Source organism: Stomoxys calcitrans, chromosome 5 (assembly GCF_963082655.1).
Source record: "Stomoxys calcitrans chromosome 5, idStoCalc2.1, whole genome shotgun sequence".
Lineage (NCBI taxonomy): Eukaryota > Metazoa > Arthropoda > Insecta > Diptera > Muscidae > Stomoxys > Stomoxys calcitrans.
In genome coordinates, this window is record NC_081556.1 from 97,237,887 (window position 1) to 97,261,437 (window position 23,551).

The window sequence follows — 23,551 nt, forward strand, 5'->3', positions numbered from 1 at the left end:
TAGGAAAATTTGCAACACTTAAATACCATATCAGTGGAGGCTAGCTTCATGACGATTCGACATTTATAATGAAACCAAAACGTCTTGTCGTTTGGCGACACCTTCTTTTAGAGGATATTTACATAGCTATACTCACTAATGGAGGCCACCGTAGCGCAGAGGTTAGCATGTCCGCCTATGACGCTGAACGCCTGGGTTCGAATCCTGGCGAGAGCATCAGAAAAATTTTCAGCTGTGGTTTTCCCCTCCTAATGCTGGCAACATTTGTGAGGTACTACGCCATGTAAAACTTCTCTTCAAAGAGGTGTCGCACTGCGGCACTCCGTTCGGACTCGGCTATAAAAAGGAGGCAGAGGCAGAGTAGCTACAAATGCGGCCGAGGGCCGTTAGTGATTTCGGGAAATTAGTCTCAGTGGGGGTCTGGCGGCACTGGCTCTGAATCAAATACTGAGTGGTAATGGTACTCAAGATGACAAGGCGAGAGTATTAGAATCTGGGAGGCCACCTTGGCGCAGAGGTTATCATGTTCGCCTATGACGCTAAACAACTAGGTTCAAATTCTCTCTCTCTACTAGGTAGCGTCGCTAAGCGACACGCCGTTCGGTTTCAGCATAAACAAGTAAAAGCGTGCTAAGTTCGGCCGGGCCGAATCTTATATACCCTCCACCATGGATCGCATTTGTCGGGTTCCTTTCCCGGCATTTCTTCTTAGGCAAAACAAGTAAAAGCGTGCTAAGTTCGGCCGGGACGAATCTTATATACCCTCCATCGACAACATCGCATCTGTCGAGTTCTTTTGTCGGCATCTATTCTTAGGCAAAAAAAATAAAAGAAAAGATTTGCTCTGCTGTTAGAGCGATATCATGATATGGTACGGTTTGGACCACAATTAAATTATTGGGTTGCCCAAAAAGTAATTGCGGATTTTTCATATAGTCGGCGTTGACAAATTTTTTCCCAGCTTGTGACTCTGTAATTGCATTCTTTCTTCTGTCAGTTATCAGCTGTTACTTTTAGCTTGCTTTAGAAAAAAAGTGTAAAAAAAGTATATTTGATTAAAGTTCATTCTAAGCTTTATTAATAATGCATTTACTTTCTTTTAAAAAATCCGCAATTACTTTTTGGGCAACCCAATATATGTTGGAGACCTGTGCAAAATGTCAGCCAATTCGAAAAAGAAAATTTCAGGTAAATCGGGTAATAATTGCGACCTCTAGAGGTTCAAGAAATCAAGACCCAAGATTGGTTTATATGACAGCTATATCAGGCTATGGACCGATTTGAACCTTATTTGACAAAGTTGTTAAAAGGAAGAATAAAATACGTCATGAAACATTTCAGCCAAATCAGAAAGGAATTGCGCCATCTAGAGGCTCAAGATGTCAAGAACCAAGATCGGTTTATATGGCAGCTATATCAGGTTATGGACCGATTTCAACTATACCTGACACAGTTGTTGGAAATCATAACAAAACACGTCGTGCAAAATTTCAATCGGATAGGAATTGCGCCCTCTAGAAGCTCAAGAATTCAAGTCCGCAGATCTGCTTATATGACAGCTATATAAGGTTATGAACCGATTTGAACCATACTTTGCACAGTTGTTGGATATCATAACAAAACACGTCGTGCAAAAATTCATTCAAATCGGAAAAGAATTGCGCCCTCTAGAGGCTCAAGAAGTCAAAATCCCAGATCGGTTTATAAGGCAGCAATATCAGGTTATGAACCGATTTGAACCTTATTTGGCACAGTTGTTGAAAATAAGAATAAAATACGCATGAAAAATTTCAGCCAAATCGGATAGGAATTGCGCCCTTTCAAGAAGTCAAGTTCCCAGATCTGTTTATATGGCAGCTATATCAGGTTATGGACCGATTTGAACCATACTTGCCACAGTTGTTCGATATCATAACAAAAAACGTCGTGCAAAATTTCATTCCAATCGGATAAGAATTGCGCACTCTAGAGGCTCAAGAAGTCAAGACCCAAGATCGGTTTATATGTCAGCTATATCAGGTTATGGACCGATTTCAAAATTGGAATGTTATGATTGGAAATCATAACAAAATGTGCAAAATTTCATTCAAATCGGATAAGAATTGCGAGGCTCAAGATGTCAAGACCCAAGATCGGTTTATATGACAGCTATATCAGGTTATAGACCGATTTCAACCACACTCCCCACGTCGTGCAAAATTTCATTCCAATCGGATAAGAATTGCGCCCTCTAGAGGCTCAAGAAGTCAAGACCCAAGATCGGTTTATATGGCAGCAGCAAACAGAATAACGAAATTAATATACCCCCATCCTATTATGGAGGGTATAAAAATGCATGAAATCTTAATTTGAATCGATATTACGCTGCATATAATTTAATGTTTGAAGATTATTTCATGCAAATGTTGACCGTGATTGCGCCTCAAATGGTCCATCCTCATAGTCCAATTTTTGCCATACTGTTACCAACATTTCGTCCGGCATCTCACGAATAAATGCTTCAATGTTGTCTTACAATGCGTCAATTGAAGCGGGCTTATCTATAAATACATGTTTTAACATAGCCCAAAAAAAAATAGCCTAAAGGCTTTAAATCGCAGGATCTAGGCGGCCAATGAGAAACAAAATGTTCACTGAGCTCGCCTCCCAATAAGTCCATTGTTACGCGTGCTGTGTGACATATGGCACCGCCTTGCATTTTGAGCAAAAAAAAAACTTGAATATCATTTCACGAAAGCGCTCACCATTCACAGCTACGTTATGATTCGCATCATCTTTGAAGAAGTACGGTCCAATGATGCCACAAGCCCATAAACCGCACCAAACTGTGACTTTTTCTAGATGCATTGATAGCTCTTGCAATGCTTCTGGCTGATCTTCACGCCAAAATTGACAATTCTGCTTATAAACTCACTCATTAAGCCAAAAATGAACTTTGCCGTGAAACACAATTTTTCGATAAACAAGTAAAAATGCATTAAGTTCGGCGTCAAAGTCCGAACTTTGGATACCCACCTCGGTTATATATGTAAACCACCTTTCATCATAATCCGGTGAAAACACATTATTTATGCAGCTATATCGAAATATGGTCGGATTTGGACCAAATTCGACACGGACATTAAGTGGTCTAATAAGTACAAGGAGGCCACCGTAGCGCAGAGGTTAGCATGTCCGCCTATGAGGCTGAACGCCTGGGATAGAATCCTGGCGAGATCATCAAAAAAAATTTTTAGCGGTGGTTTTCCTCTCCTAATGCTGGTGACATTTGTAAGGTACTGTGCCATGTAAAACTTCTCTCCAAAGAGGTGTCGCACTGCGGCACGCCGTTCGGACTCAGCTATAAAAGGGAGGCCCTTATCATTGAGCTTAAATTTAAATCGGACATCACTCATTGATATGTGAGAAGTTTGCCCCTGTTCGTTAGCGAAATGTTCATGGCAAAATTTGTATTTGTAATAAGTACAAGTCATTGTTCAATTTTATAGAACAAAATATTGGTCGTTTTGGTAGCTATATCCAAATATAGACCGATCTGAACCATAAACAACACCGATGTCGAAAAGCCTAACATAAGTCATAAGGATGTCAAAATACGTAGATCTGAACTGATCTGAGCCAAATTGATGAAGGATATCGGAGGTCCCAACACAACTCACTCTTCCAAATTTCGGCGACATCGGACAATAAGTGTGCATTTTATGGGCCCAAACCTTAAATCTATATGGCAGCTATATCCAAATCTGAACTGATCTGGGTCGAATTGCAGAAAGATATGGAGGAGCCCAATATAACTACTGTCCCAAGTTTTGACGAAATCGGACAATAATTGTGGACAATAAATTTCAACAAATTCGGATAATAATTGTGGCTTTTATGGTAATGGGGGAGCGGACCCTCCCCCTTACCCTAATTTCGAGAAACGCCAGATCTCGGAGATGGGTGGTGAGATTTAAGCGAAATATTGTGTGCTCTCTTATAGTAAGCTACAAACAAAAATTTGGTATTCAAATTTTGGATGGGGTACCAAGGGGGGGCGCCCCACCCCAAAACCTACCTAATATAAATATACACCAATCACACCGTCTAACTGATGAAATCACGCTACAGTTTTGAAAAATATATATATTGGGCTGAAACTATGCACAGACTCTTTTTTTGTGCTATACTATATCTTGATATAGCCCCCATATAGACCGATCCGCCTATTTGAGGTCTTTGGCCCATAAAAGCCACATTTACTATCTGATTTGGCTGAAATTTAAGTGAGTTGTGTTAAGCCTCTCGACATCCTTCTTCAATTTGGTCCAGATCGGTTTAGTTTTGGATATAGCTGCCATATAGACCGATCCGCCGATTTAGGGTCTTAGGCCCATAAAAGGCGCATTTAGTGTCCGATTTCGCCAAAATTTGGTACAGTGAGTTGTGTCAGGCTCTTCGATATCCGTCTTCAATTTGGCCCAGATCGGTTCAGATTCGGATATAGCTGCCATTTAGACCGATCTCTCGATTTAAGGTTTTGGGCCCATAACAGGCGTATTTATTGTCCGATGTCGCCGAAATTTGGGACAGTGAGTTATGTTAGGCTCCTCGAGATTCTTCTGCAACTTGGCCAAATCGTTCCAGATTTGAATATAGCTGCCATATAGACCGATATCTCGTGTTAAAGTCTTGGCCCCATAAAAGGCGCATTTAAAATCCAATTACACTGAAATTTGACACAGTGACTTATGTTAGGCTTTTTGGTTCAGATTGGTTTATTTTTAGATATAGCTACTAAAAAGACCAATATTTTGTTATACACAATTGAACAAGACTTGAACAACGACTTGGTCCAAATCGGAACATATTTCGATATAGCTGCTATGGGGCATAAGGGTATGCATTTTTCACCGGATTTTTTGGAAGGTGGTTTTTATATTGGGTTGCCCAAAAAGTAATTGCGGATTTTTTAAAAGAAGTAAATGCATTTTTAATAAAACTTAGAATGAACTTTAATCAAATATACTTTTTTTACACTTTCTTTCTAAAGCAAACTAAAAGTAACAGCTGATAACTGACAGAAGAAAGAATGCAATTACAGAGTCACAAGCTGTGAAAAAATTTGTCAACGCCGACTGTATGAAAAATCCGCAATTACTTTTTGGGCAACCCAATATATCCGAGGTGATGGGTATCTAAAGTTCGGCCCGACCATACTTAACGCCTTTTTACTTGTTTAAGATTCCCCAAGAAATTCTCCATGCATATACTGAATAGTGTCCACATTCAAAAAGCTTAAAGAACGGGCACTCATTCATTTTGGGCTAGAACAATTTTCCAGACAAAAGATATAAAAACACTCTGCGCGCTAAAAAAAACAAATTCGACGACATAAACATGTTTCCCGAAAAAAACAGAATCAAAACTACTCTAAATCTGAGAAATTCCAAAGAAAATGGAAGAAAAAGTGTTAAAACTCTTGGGTAAAGTTGCAAAAAGCGCTTTGTTTAAAGTTAAGTTACTTAACATTAACGTTAGCTGCATAGCCAACCAAGCAACGACGGATGTCGGAGAGACATGACAAAAATGAGAGAATGTTGCAAAAAGGATAATAACCGACTTTAGCCACTTGCAAGGATAATGTGAAATGTGAAAAAATATGGAACGAAAAGTTTTAAATGCTAAGTAGAAGATTTTGTTTCGTTATTGCGGTTGATGTTGTTCAAGGCTTAGGTAAAAAATATTTGCCTAGATTAAGAGCGAAAATCTGGAGAAAAAAAGCAAAGGCCTTTCGTTCACAAATACACACACCCAAGAATATAAGGATGAAGAAACAAGTAACAAGAGATATAAAAATACTTTTTATGCAACGAAACGAAAAATCATGAAGACCATCATGGTGCTGGCTAAAAGACTTTGTGAATTTACAATGTTAAGTAAAGCGTAAGGCTTAGAAAAACTGTCATGGGTGGTTAAAAACTGGGACTAGATGTGGATATTGTTTTACTAACTGCATTTGGGATGGAACGCATGTTGGGAATCTTGAACAAGCAAAACCAAGGTTTGGTCGCAGAGAAGTGGTAGGTCTTCCACAGGGAGAGGAAGGAACTCTCCTTTTGATTGGCGTTGATCAAATCTCCGTGACGAGTTTGGATAAGACTAAAGGCATGGTGCACTGCGGCAGCAAGTCTGTATTTTTCAAGATTGGAAAGACTAGGGTAGGCAAAAATCCTCATATTGAGACATTAAGCCCTGCAATTGGCAGATGACTTTATACCGCCCAACGAACAGGGAGCTGACGACTCGACAATCACCGCCTCTCTCAATGATGGAAAGACTAGGATAAGCTAAGATTCTAATACGAAAATATCAGGCAGTGCAGTGGCAAGAGACCCAAAACAGCCTAATAAAGATCCTAGTATTGAAACATCAGGCAGTACAGGGAATGGAAACTCAATACAGCCTAACGAATAGGCACCCGACGATGGAACCATTGCCAGCTTTATAAAGATTCGGAAGACTATGATAGGCAAAGAACCTAATACAATGACATCGGGCAGGGCAGTGTAAGGAAAGTCAATGCAGTCTACCATATCAAAATATAGACGGCCATATCCAAATATAGACCGATGTGAACCATATACGACACAGATGTCAAAAAGTCTTTCACTGTGGCAAATTTGAGCGAAATGGGATTATGAATGTGCTTTTTATGGGGCCAAGATTTTAAATCGAGAGATCGGTCTATATGACAGCCATATCCAAATCATAACCGATCTGGGCTAAATTAAAGAAGGATGTCGAAGGTCCCAGCACAATTCACAATCCCAAATTTCGGCGAAATCTGACAATAAATGCGCCTTTTGTAGGTCCAAAACCTTAAATCGAGAGATCGGTCTATATGGCAGCTATATCCAAATCTGGACCGATCTGGGCCAAATTGAAGAAGGATGTCGAAGGCCTTTACACAACTCACAGTTTCAATTTTCGATGAAATCGGATAATAAATCCTCCTTTTATGGGCCCCAAGACCTTAAATCGAGAGATCGGTCTATATGGCAGCTATATCGAAATCTGGACCGATCTGTGCCATATTGCAGAAAGATATCGAGGGGCCTAACTTAACTCACTGTCCCAAATCTTGCCGAAATCGGACAATAAATGAGCCTTTTATGGGTCCACGACCTTAAATCGCGCGATCGGTCTATATGGCAGCCATATCCATATCTGAACCGATCTGTGCCATATTGCAGAAAGATATCGAAGGGCCTAACACAACTCACTGTCCCAAATTTTGGCGAAATCGGACAATAAATACGCCTTTTATGGGTTCAAAACCTTAAATCGAGAGATCGGTCTATATGGCAGCTATATCCAAATCTGGACCTATCTGGGCCAAATTGAAGAAGGATGTCGAAAGGCCTAGCTCAATACACTGTCCCAAATCTTGGCAAAATCGGAAAATAAATACTCCTTTTATGGGTCCACGATCTTAAATCGAGAGATCGGTCTATATGGCAGCTATATCCAAATCTGAACCGATCTTTGTCAAATTAAGGAAAGATGTCAAGTGGCCTAACACAACTCATTGTCCTAACACAACCTTCTTCCAAGATGTCAATCTACTGGAGAGCAATGATTGGGGTAATCCAAATAAAACTCCACCGGAGCGAGACTGCTACCAACGCTCTGTTGGAGAAAATCAGCAATTGGCTTATTTCAGAAGCCATGGACGACCCGGAACAAAGTTTCTGATCTGAACCATATCAACTACCAATTATTCTATGCTAACACTGGTACTCGGCCGAGGACCTGCGTTATTTGTCATAAAAATTTTAATTATATCCATTCCCCCAGAGTTTTCAACGTCGGCTGCAACAGTGGCGAGACAGGAGAGATCGTGGAGCATACCTGGCATCACTTTATCTACCTTTCGACTCTCCGACACTGCCACCCACCCGAGCTGCCACGGCTGGTGAGGAAAGCAAAACAAACAGGAAACGAGGTACTAATAGGGTGCGATGCAAACTCTCACCACATATCGTGGGGTAGTACAAACACTAATAAGGGGGGCCAAGCCCTGGCAGAGTTCTAGAATACTAACGACCTAATAGCACTTAACATTGGTAACACCACTACCTTTGTTTATAAGATAAGGGAGGAGGTATTAGATGTGACGATATGTTCCGAAATTCTGATCGATGAGGTTCAGGATTGGAGGGACTCCATGGAGTACTCTTTCTCTGACCATCGCTACATTAGGTTTAGAATAGCACGGCCAGCGCCGAATCCGATAAGCTTCCGGAATAAGTTGAAAACCAACAGGCCAAAATTTGGAAGAGTACTCAGAAGAAGACTTGGGCAAGATAATTTAGATTGCCCAAGCATAGAAGAGATACGGGAATGTCAACAGGATTACGACTGCACTGGTGGGATCCTGCGAAGATAGTTTTCCTCTTCGGGAAAGGAAATCAGCCCAAGAAAAACCTTGGATGGCCGGGGAGATTCGTAATATTGGGAAAGAGGTCCGCAGACTTTTTAACAGAGCTCGTCGTAAAAAAGCGGAAATTTATTGGGATGTGTAATACACACGGCTCAAGGAATATAATAAGAATATCAGAGCGGCAAAACGTGCCTCCTGGAAGCTTTCCTGCGAACATGTCGATAGCGTTAATGATGCAACCAAGATAAAACAAATTCTCTCAAAAACCCATGTCCAAACTGAAACTTTAGTTGACGACATGGAAGTTAGAGATGAGATAATGGAGGACATGTTGAGGCTTTTGATGAAAACCCATTTTCCACAGGATACGATGGGACTCACGGAGACACCGTAATCTTGGAACCGTGATCGCCCTGAACTCCGCCTGCAGGACTGTATTATGGTGTCAGATGTCAGATTATTGCAGATGTCAGTCCCTGGGTTTTCAATGTTAACCCCCAGTCCCACTCTGTCCTTTAGCTTTGATCCATCCGTGTAACATGATCTTGCAGATGGCAATACTAGGGTTCCGTCAATCCAAGACTGTGCCGATGGGAGCAGAGCCTCGCATTCGACTTCAAGGTTCATCTCAGGTATCCGATCGGAAATCTTTCCACTTCCTTCCAGGTTTCCTATCGTCGCCTCGATTATACCGCGATGGTATGAGCTGCTCCCATCCTCAATTCATTCTCCCATCGCTTTAAGCCTCATAGCCGTAGTGGCTGTCTCACACTTAATCTGTATGTCAATGGGTCGGATATCTAGAATAGTCTCCAGTGCCCTAGTGGGCGTGGTCCTCATCGCTCCACCTATGCCAAGGCAACATGTTCTCTGAACTTGTTGTATGGTCCTTATGTTGTACTTTTTCTCCATAACAGTCCACCAAACTACTGAGGCGTAAGTAAGTATTGGTCTAATCGCGCTCCTGTAGAGCTAGTTGACTATCCTAGGATTCAGGCCCCATTCCGAGCCTTCGGCCCTTCTACATTGTACTCAACATCTGTGAGCTTTCCCAGTACGCTCTTGAATGTGACACTTCCAATTAAGTTTCCTATCCAAGATCACACCTAAGTATTTGACCCTGTCAGATATCGAAATCGTCTTATTGAGGAAATGTGGTGCGTTAAAATGGCCCACCTCCGTCTTCCTCGTGAACAGGATATTTCAGTCTTCTCTGCGTTAACATTGAGTCCTCTGGGTCTAGCCCAGTCATATATATGCCATATGCAAGACCCTTTCGGCCCTTCTGCATAGCTTGTTCGTATCCTTACCTCTTAGAAGTATTATAACGTCGTCTGCATAGCTATTTCCATTCCATTATGAAGTAACTATTCAAATGTGCGAAAACAACAACTCTCATAGTTAATTTAGTGTCTTTTTTATATGATCTGCTATATTCTTTAGTGCAGATCAGTAGTTATAGCCCCTTGAGGATTGGATTTATTTGTTTGACTTAGCAAAGAGCAGAATTTCGGATCACATTGTTTGGTAATATTTACGCGTTAAAGAGATTTCCATTTTAAGGTAGCTATTTAAATGTGCAAAAACAACAACCCCCATAGTTAATTTATTGTCTTTTTTATATGATCTGCTATATTTGTTATTGCAGATCATTTGTTATAGCTCCTTGAAGATTGGATAAGGGGAAGTGGTCAACTTTGGCACCCTATATTAAAGATATAGACAACAACAACCATTTTACTGAAAGCCTATGTGCTTCTCTACAAAAGCCTACAACTTTCAGACCAACAGGTAAAAAATTGACGACTTATTTTAAATTTTTCGCCGTTTGGCCCACTGTTTGTCTTTATTGAAAGTCATTACAATAAATTATGTGGAAAACTGTCAGCAAATTAGTATGATAATTGTGATAAGAAAATATTTTCGTATTTCCCACTTTACAAAGGGGGTTATACCAACCTTAAGCTATTTCTCATATGATCTGCCTTTGCCTAACACCAAATCACAATTTTTAATGTAAGTTGGCCGTGATTGCCATTATCATCGTCATTTTATTATTGGCTTTTCCAGTTTTAAAGTCTTTTAAAAGACTTTTCCACATATCCACTCATTGCAGTGAAACAAAAACTAAGAAAACTACCAATGGTGATGTGATATTGCCATCGTTAACCTTTAAACGAGATAGATTCCGGACAACACATACGAATGGTCTAACTAATTTAGGCATTAAAGTCGTTACAGAGGCTTAACATGACCATCCGAAAGTTAGGCGATAAAAATGATGTCCATGATGTTTGAAGGCAATTCATTGAAAAGGATACACTATGTCAACAATGTTGCTACCTTTGTGCAAGGGGACTTGAATCCGCACATACAAATACATACATATTTACAATCACATATTGCATTAGATCAGGCTAGGTAGGTATGTACACAGGTATATGTGTATCAGTTCATCCTTTCAGTCTACTTTTATGTTTTATCTCTTTTCTGCCATGTGAGGTAGGGAATAATTGCGAATCAGTGTTGCCAAAGGTGTGCAGTTCGGTGAGGTGGGATAAAGTTGACTCTACAAAGTCATCTCAGCTTGTACACGTTGGGGTTTCTCAGTTCAATAGTTATGAGCATTTCCATATGAACAGAGAAGGTGCAGTTTATAGTGCTCAAACGTATGAACTTCAAAGTACAAGGCCAACATAATCGACTTACAGGAGAAGTGAATTCTTGATTGATAGCCTAAAGCTAGGCTAGGTTAGGTTGAAAATAGGGTACGGAAACTTATTCGCCCAGTTACCAGTTGCCTGTACACCTAGGCCAGTAATAAGCTTGATCTGCGTTCTGAATTCGAAAAGTAACCCCGCAATCCTTCTTGTTGGGCCACTGGTGCCTGAGTTCAGACTACCGAATTTGCAAAGGACAACATTGAGACTGTCTAGTTCGGCTAGATTTCATGGGGTTTATATTGGATAGTAAGTTGTTTTGAGGTTTGAACAGACAATTTAGTCTTTCGCGAATCTCTATTCATGGCAGTCTGCTACACAGATGATGTTATAATACTTCTAAGGGGTAAGAATTCGAAACAGCTATGCAGAATGGCCGAAAGTGTATTGAATGTGGCATATGACTGGGCTAGACCCAGAGGTCTCAATGTTAACCCAGAGAAGCCGGAAATATGCCTGTTCACGAGGAAGACGGAGGTAGGCCATTTTAACGCACCACATTTCCTCAATAAGACGATTTCGATATCTGACAGGGTCAAATACTTAGGTGTGATCTTGGATAGGAAACTTAATTGGAAGTGTCACATTCAGGAGCGTACTGAAAAGGCTCACAGATATTGGGCACTATGTAGACGGGCCGTTGGCTCGAAATGGGGCCTGTATCCGAGGATAGTCCATTGGCTCTACAGAAGCGTGATTAGACCAATACTTACTTATGCCTCAGTAGTTTGGTGGACTGTTATGGAGAAAAAGTGCAACATAAGGACCATACAACAGGTTCAGAGAACATGTGGTCTTGGCATAGGCAGAGCGATGAGGACCACGCCCACTAGGGCACTGGAGACTATGCTGGATATCCGACAGATTAATGTGTGAAACACTGCGGTTATGAGACTTAAGGCGATGGGAGAATGGATTGAGGAACAGCTCATACCATTGCGACTATAGGAAACCTGGAAGAAAGGGAGGAGGTTTCCGATCGGATACCTGAGATGAAACTAAGAGTCGAGTGCGAGGCACTGCTGCCAGCGGCACAATCTTGGATGGACGGAACCCAAGTATTGCCATTTGGAAGAACATATTACACGGATGGATCATAGCTAGAGGACAGAATAGGCCTAGGGGTCTACATTTTAGACTGCCTGACCATAAAACGGTCCTGCAGGCGGAGATCCCGGCCATCACGGAATGTGTGAGGTGGTGTGGTGCTAATGCGAGGACGCCAAGTGTGAACATATTTACGGACAGTAAAATTGCCATAAAGGCAATAACATCCAGGGCGATAAGGTCACGAACAATCTTGCAGAGTAAGAGGGAAATTAACGCCTTCTCTGAGGATGGCAAAATCCACATCGTTTGGGTGCCGGGCCACAAGGGGGAATGAAATGACAATCGATTTGGCAATGAAGGCCAGAGGACTGTCGTCAACAAACTTGGTTAACCTGAACACATTCGTGTCGACGCTGTCTGAGTTAGAGCGTGGGCGACGAATGCGCCTGCAAACCTTTGGCGAAACGGTTGGTAGGAGGGCAAAAATAATCCTATGGGGGGATCTAGATCGTGAAAAGATGAGGATATTACTGAAAGGATGTAAGAGGGAAGTCAGTAATGGAATTGGTGTCATGACGGACACATGGGTCTACGAGCTCACATATGCGGTGCGTCAAACGATAGCATATGTAGGGCATGCGGGAAAGGTGATGAGAAGTTGGAGCATTTCCTATGTCATTGCCCGGCTTTCGCGTCTAACAGATACCGGCACTTAGGTTCTGATACATGTATGCCAAGTTTGGTGGCGGGTGACTGAGTTAGTGGGACTAGGAGTTCTAATGCGTCAAACTCCTTGGAGGTGTTGCTTGGTATTCAGCCGGTTGACCTTTACGCCGGGTAATCGGCCGAGAGGAATGTTAAGGCTGTCACAACTTACTTAGGTTTAGAGTTTGCTGGCCACCCATACAGATTTACTCGAAAATGTTATGGCTCACCTGCAAACTCACAAGCTGACGAGGGAGAATATTGTTGACAGCAAGTTGCATGTCTTAATTCCTACCATAGCGGGGTGGCAGAAAGGGCGGGTCAGGCTTGGGAATTTTAATATCTTTACAGATGAATCTAAGAGAAGATAGTGGAACCGGTTGTGGAATGCACTGCGCGGAACTACGAATAAATTTAAGAACACGTACACTGAGGCAACAGACCTAGCCGAAGAAGGACTCCATCGGGTAAATCTGTTACATACAACCGGCTGATATGGGATTGATTTCAAAGCATTCTTCCCTAGGTAATGACCAGCGAGGTATATTACAGTCAGTCAGTGCAGAAGCTCGCCAGACATTTCCATTACATCCACTGAGCGACGTCCCTGGGGTTAGACCACCTCCCAATAATACTCACCATTGATCGATCACCCGACTTCGCAAAGTCTGGGCCACGGATGTATATCAATCAGAAGAAAGACGATTTGGTCTTCTTCAGAGAGTACGCCAATCCCCACTCCAGTGAGCTTACACCCCTTAAATCCGCTAGTTGCCGAGAAAGAATTCCGAGACATCATTAACGCAGTAGCCACTCGCTTTATAGCAATCGGTCAAATGCCCCAGATGCGGCCCAATTGACTGGAGCAAGCAGCGGTACTCGCAGACAAGCGTGATGGGATTCGTTGCATGTAACCTTACTAATCCCACAATAAGCGAGCAGAATCTGAAAATAAACAGTGTAGTCAAACAACATAAGCGGAATTTGTGACTGGAACAATTCAAGCAATGTAACTTAGATACTATTTTAGGCAAATTGTGGTCTACTTTTAAGTTACCCCCGCAAACCAGAGTAGTTCAATTACAATCCGGCAGATACAGTCGCCTCAACCCTTACAGAGCGAGTATTGATGACAATGACAAACTCCTGGCGAAAACATCAAAAAACAAGTAAAAACGCGTTAAGTTCGGCTGGGCCGAACTTTGAATACCCACCGCCTCGGGTATATATGTAAACCACCTTTCATCAAAAGCCGGTGAAAGTTGTATACCTGATGTCCCATAGCAGTTATATCGAAATATGTTCCGATTTGGACCAAATAATAATGAGTACAAGTCATTTTTCTATTGTGTATAACAAAATATTGGTCTTTTTAGTAGCGATATCTAAAAATAAGCCGATCTGAACCATATACGATACGGATGCCGAAAAGCCAAACACAACTCACTCTCCCAAATTTCGGCGAAATCGGACAATCAAAGCGCCTTTTATGGCTCCAAAACTTTAAATTGAGAGATCGGTCTATATGGCTCCTAAATCCAAATCTGGACCGATCTGGGCCAAGTTGAAGAAGAATGTCAAGAGGCCTAACATAAATCACTGTCCCTAATTTTGTCGACATCGGATAATAAATGTGGCTTTTATGGCCCCAAAAACCAAAAACTGAGAGATCGGTCTATACGGCAGCTATATCTAAATCTGGGCCGGTCTGCGCCATATTGCAGAAGTATGTCGAGGGGCTTAACTTAACTGACCGTTCTAAATTTTGACGACATCGGACAATAAATGTGGCCTTTTATAGGCCCAAAACCTTAAATCGAGAGATCGGTCTATACAAATCTGAACCGATCTGAACCAAATTGACAAAGGATGTCAAAGGGCTTAACACAACTCACTGTCTTAAATTTCAGCAAAATCGGATAATAAATGTGGCTTTTATGGGCCTAGGACCCTAAATCGGAGGATCGGTCTATACGGCAGCTATATCTAAATCTGAACCGATCTGTGCCATATTGCAGAAGTATGTCGAGGGGCTTAACTTAACTGACTGTCCTAAATTTTGACGACATTGGACAATAAATGTGGCCTTTTATAGGCCCAAAACCTTAAATCGAGAGATCGGTCTATATGGCAGCTATATCCAAATCTGATCCGATCTGGGCCAAATTGACAAGGGATGTCGAAGGGCTTAACATAACTCATTGTCCCAAATTTCAGCAAAATCGGATAATAAATGTGGCTTTTATGGGCCTAAGACCCTAAATCGGAGGATCGGTCTATATGGCAGCTATATCCAAATCTGGACCGATCTAGGCCACATTAACAAAGGATGTCGAAGGGCCTAACACATTTCACTATCCCAAATTTCAGCAAAATCGGATAATGAATGTGGCTTTTATGGGCCTAAGACCCTAAATCGGAGGATCGGTCTATATGGCAGCTATATCTAAATCTGAACCGATCTGTGCTATATTGCAGAAGTATGTCGAGGGGCTTAACTTAACTCTCTGTCCAAAATTTCAGCAAAATCGGATAATGAATGTGACTTTTATGGGCCTAAGACCCTTAATCGGAGGATCGGTCTATATGACAGCTATATCCAAATCTCGATCAATCTAGGCCACATTAACGAAGGATGTCGAAGGGCCTAACACAACTCACTGTCCCAAATTTCAGCAAAATTGGATAATAAATGTGGCTTTTATGGGCCTAAGACCCTAAATCTGAGGATCGGTCTATATGGGGGCTATATCAAGATATAGTCCGATATAGCCCATTTTCGAACTCTACCTGCTTATGGAGAAAAAACGAATCTGTGCAAAGTTTCAGCTCAATATCTCTACTTTTAAAGACTGTAGCGTGATTTCAACAGACAAACGGACGGACATTTCTAGATCGTCCTAGATTTTTACGCTGATCAAAAACATATATACTTTATAGGGTCGGAAATGGATATTTCGATGTGTTGCAAACGGAATGACAAAATGAAGATACCCCCATTCTTTGGTGGTGGGTATAAAAACGGAATGGCGAAGATAGTATACCCCCATACTATGGTGGAGTGTATAAAAATGCAAATTTGCCCATGAACATTCCAATGGTGATAAGGGGCCTCCTGTTTATAGCCGAGTCTGAACGGCTTGCCGTAGTGCGACACCTCTTTGTGGTGAAGTTTTTACATGGCTGCCATACCAAATGATACAGTACCTCACAAATGTATCCAGCAATAGGAGGGAACATTTTTTCCGCTGTGGTTTTTTCTCTCTCCAGGATTCGGACCCAGGCGTTCATCGCCATAGACGGAAACGCTTACCTCTGCGCTACTGTGTATTTAACCAGATAACTTGGTTAAGGGCCGCATCATACTTTTTCTTTTCATTTCTTTTTACTTCTTGGTCTTCAAAATTGCCAATACGTAAACCCTATGACGAAACAACTTCCGTCGTTGGCTATGAGTAACAAAAAAAAAAAAAAAAAAAACTCTCACACTAGACTTGTGGGGTTGGGCTATAGGAACTCTGTGCTAAAACCTTATTTGCATGTGTTCTGTTTACCTTTCGATATGAGGACAAGGTAACATTGACACACATACGATTACACACCCACATAAGTCTAACTCTTCATCAGCTAGCTACTCCACTCTACGCCAGTCAACTCAACTTAACCCTTTGGTGTTGTATGTTATTGCAATCGACTGTACCCTCCCCCTTTCAAAATACCAACTAAAACACTTAAAGGTGGGTGAATGTAGTTGTGTTTGCATTTCTCTGTCGTCGTTGTAGATGTTGTTGTCGTTTATGTGTGCCGCCTCTATGGCTGGCTCTCGGAGACAGAGAGGTGTGATAAGTGTTAATGAATACCTTAAGCAAACTATTTAAATTGCACTCATGACCGAGATAAGAGATGTTAACTTTTGTTTTTCGATTTCATAACAGAGATAGAAGAGATCAGCAACTAAGGCAGTGAGAGGGAAAAACTTGAAAAAAAGGGAAAAACTGTATTTGGATGTCTCGGGCCGACGTTCTTTGATGTCTTTGGGTAGGGGGCAGGGGGATTGGTAAGTAATTTGAATGTCAAAAAAGTGTTGTAGATAGGTACTCCTTAATGTACAGGTACAAAAAAGAACAAATAAAGTTGTTTAGTCAAATAAAGTTCTATGAAGGAAACCCCCATTAGATTCGGATAGACTGACTGTTTTGTAATTGTCACCATATATCTCAAGTGCACCGGCTCAGACCATACTTATAAAATAGATTTTGTCATTCAAAACAGATCATAACAGAAAAATTTTGAATAATTGGAATAGGCTAGGTAAGGTTTTAATGCCAATCGCTTTAAAAAGCTTAACAACTTGCAAATGTTCCCATCCGCTAAATCAGACAAATTCTCAAAGAAATCAGTACCTGTGCGTGACACACACACACAGCAGATGTTCTATAGTCTCTTCTTACCAGACATCGTCACAGCTTCTGCAAAAGCCGTTACTTGTTTTAGTCTGTCAGCATATTTTCCGATCAGACAGTGACCTGTCATGACGGACACTATGACTGAGACGTTGTAATGTGACAAAATACATTTGCCCGTACGCAGTTACTCTTCATTCCGCGCTACATATATTTATTGGCTATTTACGATTCGTTCCACTAATCACACACATGCCTCGTGCATACTCGTTGCCCCCCTAAGAGTTTTTCTGCCGATATGTACCATTTGTTTATTCTTCGGCTAATTTAATCCATCAAACGAACCTACTTCGTATGTGCTTATGACAACTCCTAGACTGCCTAATACTGATTCTTTCATTAGAGTCCCATATTGTTATAATGGGTCAATTAACCTATTTGACATATTTTTAAGTGGAAAAGCGCCACCTATACTTGAACGCAAATTTTAATGTCATATACGTAATCCACTCCTAAATACCTTTCATTTGAGTCTCATATAGCCATGGTCGGCTACTATGCCCATTTTGGGGTATGTGGGGGTGGGGCGACCTTCCATTACCTGGACCTAATTTTTTAATGCCATATTTGTAATCTAATGCCAAATACTTTTCACTTGAATTCCATACTGATAGGAACGTCGAAAATATCTGTTTAGAGGTGTTTTGGGTTGGGACGACCCACTGGGTACTTGGACCCAAATTTCAATACCATATTCATTTTCTAGTCTCCAATACCTTTGATTTGATAAGCATATTGTGCCCATCGCTCCACTTTTGGTTATGGGTTAAGGGGGTGGGACCGCCCCCATCCTATATCTAACAAGTAAAAGCGTGCTATGTTCAGCCGGACCGAATCCTCTATACCCTCCACCATGGATCGCATTTGTCGAGTTCTTTTCCCGGCATCTCTTCTTAAGCAAAAAAGGATATAAGAAAAGATTTGCTCTGCTATTATAGCGATATCAAGATATGGTCCTGTTTGGACCACAATTAAATTATATGTTGGAGACCTGTGTAAAATGTCAGCCAATTCGAATAAGAATTGCGCCCTTTGGGGGCTCAAGAAGTAAAATAGAGAGATCGATTTATATGGGAGCTGTATCGGGTTATAAACCGATTCAGACCATAATAAACACGTATGTTGATGGTCATGAGAGGATCCGTCGTACCTCTAGAGGCTCAAGAAGTCAAGATCCCAGATCGGTTTATATGGCACCTATATCAGGTTATGAACCGATTTTAACCATACTGGGCACAGTTGTTGGATATCATAACGAAATACTTCGTGCAAAAATTCATTCAAATCGGATAAGAATTGCGCCCTCTAGAGGTTCAAGAAGTCAAGACCCAAGATCGATTTATATGACAGCTATATCAGGTTATGGACCGATTTAAACCATACTTGGCAAAGTTGTTGGATATCATAACAGAACACGCTGTGCAAAATTTCATTCAAATCCGATAAGAATTGCGCCCTCTAGAGGCTCAAGAAGCCAAGACCCAAGATCGGTTTATATGACAGCTATATCAGGTTATGGACCGATTTGAACCATACATGGCACAGTTGTTGAATATCATAACAAAACACGTCGTGCAAAATTGCATTCCAATTGGATAAGAATTGCGCACTTTAGAGGCTCAAGAAGTCAAGACCCACGATCGGTTTATATGGCAGCTATATCAAAACATGGACCGATATGGCCCATTTACAATACCAACCGACCTACACTAATAAAAAGTATTTGTGCAAAATTTCAAGCGGTTAGCTTTACTCCTTCGGAAGTTAGCGTGCTTTCGACAGACAGACGCACGGACGGACAGACGGACGGACATGGCTAGATTGATATAAAATGTCGTGACGATCAAGAATATATATACTTTATGGGGTCTCAGACGAATATTTCGAGTAGTTACAAACAGAATGACGAAATTAGTATACCCCCCATTCTATGGTGGAGGGTATAGAAATTATATAGCCTAAGTTTCCTTCCTGATAGACTTACACAATCTGTGAAAATTGTAAGAAAATGGTTCAGCCGTTTTTGATTCTACGGAACAACCAAAAAAACGAGTCCCATAAAGTTATGATGGGTCATATGCCCATTTAGGGTGACCGCCTATACTTCGAATTGATTTTGTATTCCAGATTCGTAATCTACACCCGAATACCTTTCATTTGAGGCCCATATTGACATGAACGTCCAATATGTCTGTTTGGAGGAATTTTGGGGTTGGGGCGCCCGATGGATACTTAGACCCAAATTTTAATACAATATTCGTATTCTATTTTCCAATACCTTTTATTTGATACCCATATTGTCCCGATCGGTTCACTTTTGATTTTGGGTGGTGTTTTTGCGTAACGGGGGAGAGTCCGCCACTGCCGAAACCCACAAGTTATAAAGCCTATTTCTCCTTCCTGACCATATTCGCAATCTACTCCCTAATACCTTTCATTTGATTCCCATATTGTCATGATCGTCCAAAAAAAAACTATTTTAGGGTGTTTTTGGGTTGGGGCGGCCTTCCAATTACTTGAAACCAGTTTTTAATATGAAATTTTTACTCTACTCCTGAATACCTTTCATATGATATCCATATTGTCCCGATCGGTCCACTTTTATTTTTGCTTAGTACTTTTGGGGTAAGGGGGAGGGTCCGCCCCCCTTACGGTGTCAAAAAATTATATAGCCTATGTTTCCTTCCAGACCAACCTATACAGAACAAAACAGAATGGGCGCGTTGTGCTTTGTTTTTGAGTGTCGCATTGGAAAATGCAACACTGTAAACAAATCCCACAAAAGCAACACACAAAAGTAAAACAATTTTTAACTTTGACGCCTTAAATGACTACGTCACGTACGGCAGCACAGAATGACCCTCGATTTCAGTCGTCAAAGTTGCAAATTTTTAAACTTTTGCGCATAGCTTTTGTGGTATTTGTTTACAGAGTTGCATTTTCCAACGTGACACTTAAAAACAAAGCACAACGCTCATTCTGTTTTGGCATTTAAGATGCCGGTGAAGCCGTTTGCAGCGAAAAAGAGTCTCATATTTGGTAGTGATGATAATGCATATCGCCAAATATGAAGAAATTCGGATATTAACGAAAGTTGAAGAAAGCACAACGCTCTCATTCTGTTTTACGCTTAAAGGTTAAGGGATGCGTCTCTGAATCGTGTGCCATATACATATATGGAAGCCGGCCAGTAGGGAGATTTATTAATTTCAAGGCTGTTGAGATTTAATAATTTCAAGGTGCTTAGCGATGGAACAAGAAACACTTTAAGACTACTCTTGCCCGTAATACAGGCTCTCAACCTCAAAAATTAATACATATATAAATCTTTGCGGGTTTTAGATGGTATTATAATTTACAAATATTCAACAGTGTAGCATCGGCTATCAATTTGAATTCTATTTAATTTAGCGCCTTAAGGTATGCATCAGAAATACTATTGTATTCAACATTGCTAACACATTCAGAACACACACACACAATCATGAATATTTATTGCCCATCAAAATAAGCTAATGTGCTTTAATGTAAGAGGCATTGAAGTCTCATAAACTTTTGGTAAATTACTTAATTACTAACATGAACTTTTACTTAAAATCTCCATTCATCTTCTCCTCAATGTTGCAATGTGGACTTTTCATTTTAACTGTAAAATATTTGTAGGATTTTATTATAATAAGAAGGTTGCCAATCCAATGGCATATTATAACACTACGACCATTTGGGCCCTCACCCTTCGCACCAGATGAATGATGGAGTGTCATCATGTCATTTTAATTAGATAAGGCATTCAGGTTGCCTTCCCACACACGAATACATCACATTTTATAAGGTTTTATATGAGAGACCATCATTTTAAGATTCTGAAAGGTCTAAGAGTAAGTAAATGAGAATAAATTTGATGTCATTAGAATCGTTGGTGATGGCACCATTCAATGCTTATTTGAATATACAAGGGGTGGATTAAGCAACGCGGTAGCTGAGATGGTGGCGTGCTCGGTTTACCATTGAGAGGGTCATGAGTTCGATTCCCACCAGAGGATTTGGTCCTACTGTGGTGACACCATGAACTAAAACTCTCTAAGTGACCCTGTTTAAAATAGACTGTCACTCTAACCTAACCTAAGGGGTGGATTTCTGCAGTTTTTTTTTGTAGGCCCAATATTAAATTGCTGCTGTTTTCTATGAGCCCTGGGATGCGTAAGAAAACTGATCAAACGAGTCTTTGGGATGGCTACCTCCTGGCGGAGAATATCAGCGTAAGGGTATGTTACTGAGGAACTCAGAGAGGAAAGTGGGACCGCCCCGAATGACTTCCTTTAGTATGCATATCGAAGAATCAAACCTAAGGGCAAAAAATTACTGCTATGGTGGTCGACAAAACTTGTTGGTCCAAGGAAGTTCCCGAAAATAAAAAGACAAGACTGGGAAATTGAAATTAAGAAGATACAGGGGAGAGTTTAAAAAGGCTTAGAACAAAACCTGAATGGAACTCTGCAGCTCCGTAGAGGATTTCCAAGGAAACTTTCTAACAAACAATGTGGCGATGGTAGAGGTTGCCACTGATATGGGTACGTCGCGGATTATTCTGTCCGAGTCAAGCTACGACCGATAGATTGGCAAACTGCGTCCGATAGATTGGCTCCCTGGCTATTTGTCATTACGTTTGCAACACATCGAAATATCCATTTCCGACCCATTAAAGTATATTGGGTTGCCCAAAAAGTAATTGCGGATTTTTAAAAGAAAGTAAATGCATTTTTAATAAAACTTAGAATGAACTTTAATCAAATATACTTTTTTTACACTTTTTTTCTAAAGCAAGCTAAAAGTAACAGCTGATAGCTGACAGAAGAAAGAATGCAATTACAGAGTCACAAGCTGTGAAAAAATTGTCAACGCCGACTGTATGAAAAATCCGCAATTACTTTTTGGGCAACCCTATATATATTCTTGATCAGCGTAAAATTTTTGCTTTTTGCTCATAAGCAGGTTAAGTTTGGGTTAAGATGGGTCATATCGGACTATATCTTGATATAGCTGCCATATAGACCGATCCTGCGATTTAGGGTCTTAGGCCTATAAAAGCCACATTTATAACCCGAGTTTGCTGAAATTTGGGTCAGTGAGTTGTGTTAGGCCCTTTGACATCCTTCGTGAATTTGGCTGAGATCGGTCCAGATTTGGATATAGCTGCCATATAGTCCGATCCTCCAACTTAGGGTCTAAGGCCCATAAAAGCCACACTTATTATCCGATGTTGCTGAAATTTGGGACAGTGAGTTGTCTTATGCTCTTCCATATCTTTCTTTAATTTGGCCCCGATCCGATCAGATTTGGATATAGCTGCCATATAGACCAATCCCTCGATTTAAGGTTTTGGACCCATAAAAAGCGCATTTATTGTCCGATGTCGCCGAAATTTGGAACGGTGTGTTAAGTTAAGCCCCTTGACATACTTCTGCATTATGGCACAGATCGGTCCGGATTTGGATATAGCTGCCATATAGACCGATCTCTGGGTTTTTGGTTTTGGACCAATAAAAGGCGCATTTATTGTCCAATTTCGCCGAAATTTGGAACAGTGATCTGCGTTAGGCCCTTCAACATTCTTTACAATTTGGTCTAGATCGATCAAAATTTGGATATAGCTGCCATATAGACCGATTTCTCGATTTTGGTCCCCCTAAAAAGCCCATTTATTGGCCGACTTCGCCAATATCACCAATATTTTGTTATACCCAATTGAACAAATCGGAACATATTTCGATATAGCTGCTATGGGGCATAAGGTATGCTCTTTTCACCGGATTTTGACGAAAGTTGGGTTTACATATTTACCCGAGGTGATGGGTATCCAAAGTTCGACGCGGCCGAACTTAACGCCTTTTTACTTATTTTTTTTACGTTGACAACTAGAAAAGTTCAGGATTGGAGGGAGGAAAGAGGGAGTAGTGTTTATTGAGACTCGTCTTAAATTCCACATACGAATGGTTAGGGGGAAAATATAATTTTTCATCCCTTCCTAAGTTTCACGAAGTCAAGATCCCAGATGGATTTATTTGACAGCAATATTAGGTTATGGACCGATTTGAACCATACTTAGTACAGTTGTTGGAAGTCATAACAAAACATGCTATGCCAAATTTCAGCCAAATCGGATAGGAATCTTGAGCCTCTAGAGGCTC

At 40.9% G+C, this 23,551-nt stretch overlaps 1 protein-coding gene across 1 annotated transcript in view; it reads right to left on the reverse strand.

The window, feature by feature from the left end:
- LOC106080903 (uncharacterized) overlaps positions 1-23,551 on the reverse strand; it is a 562,885-nt gene that overhangs the window by 465,567 nt on the left and 73,767 nt on the right. Inside the window, exon 2 of the mRNA XM_059369019.1 lies at positions 13,540-13,845. The gene's annotated coding sequence lies outside the window, so the exon portion shown is untranslated. The remainder of the gene's footprint in view (positions 1-13,539; positions 13,846-23,551) is intronic.